The 1,185-nt window shown below is 31.8% G+C and overlaps 1 non-coding gene across 1 annotated transcript; it reads right to left on the reverse strand.

The window, feature by feature from the left end:
* Positions 1-674: 674 nt before the first annotated feature.
* LOC114495800 lies at positions 675-780 on the reverse strand. Its single transcript, XR_003684473.1, has one exon. It is a non-coding gene; the product is annotated as a U6 spliceosomal RNA (small nuclear RNA).
* Between the last annotated feature and the right edge of the window lie 405 nt (positions 781-1,185).

Below are 1,185 nucleotides of genomic sequence, written 5' to 3' on the forward strand. Positions count from 1 at the left end.
ATACCCTCTATACCATTTAAAAATACAAAGCAATTTTTAGAGTAATTTAATACCCAGCAGCATTCAAAATTTCCCAGTTGGCGACCTTTATTCCTCCTAGTTTGCTTTGCATTTCTATGGTATTTCTTGATGTGTTAACTTTACCTGCATTTCCTCTAAACTGATAGTTAAATCTAGTGGCAGTCTGATCAGGTTCAGTTTGGTTAGATTTTTATTTGGTTAGAATTGTTTTATGAATGCTATTGTATATTTATGTCAGGAAGTCCTAATATCTGGTTGTTCTTCATTTTATGATATTAGCACACATTAATGATTGATCATTGTTTAGATTAATTATTTCATTATAAGTTTGCAAAGTGGGAATATTTTAATATTATTATTTCTCCCCTCTCACTTTTTTAAGCCAGAATATAGCTATAAATAATCAACCATTTGATTTAGCTTTTCCAAATTTTTTCACATAAAAAAGGATAAATTCTTGATTATTTTCTCAGTGTTTCCGTTTTTAACAAAATTATTTTGCCAGCATCTTTTTAAGGAAACTACTAAATATATTTATTTAGTTTTTAAAATTAAGGTGTAGTTGACCTACAATATTATATTAGTTTCAAGTGCACAGTGTAGTGATTTGACCTTATGAAGTGACCACCATATGAGTAGTAACCATCTGTCCCCCAAACATGAAATGCTTTATGAATTTAAGTTTGATCCTTGTGTGGGAGCCATACTAATTTTCTCTGTACCATTTCAATTTTAGTATATGCGCTGCCAAGTGAACACTGCTAAATGTATTTTAAAAATATACTTCTGAACTCATTTGACTTATTTCAATTTACTGCAGTTATTCTTTCTGAGACTCAAACTACCTCAACTTGGCCCAGTAGAAGGCTCTTCAGTTCTATTCCTGAGTACACTGGATATGGCCAGAAGTTTTCATAGTTTTATTGCTTTCTGTTATGATAAGATGTTCCAGGCACAGCTTGTATATTTCCTTTGCCAGCCTTGTGATCGCCTATTTCTATGTGGAGCTTTGGTTTATTTTTAGTGAAGAAAGACATTAGATACTACAGTCTAGGCACTAGCAGTGTTCATTACTGGCAGGGCAATTTTTTTTTCTCCAGTGGACACAGAGAAAAATATACCTTTTTAAAAATAGACTTTATTTTGTAGAGCAGTTTTAGGTTC

This window comes from Phyllostomus discolor, chromosome 4, assembly GCF_004126475.2.
Source record: "Phyllostomus discolor isolate MPI-MPIP mPhyDis1 chromosome 4, mPhyDis1.pri.v3, whole genome shotgun sequence".
Classification (NCBI taxonomy): domain Eukaryota; kingdom Metazoa; phylum Chordata; class Mammalia; order Chiroptera; family Phyllostomidae; genus Phyllostomus; species Phyllostomus discolor.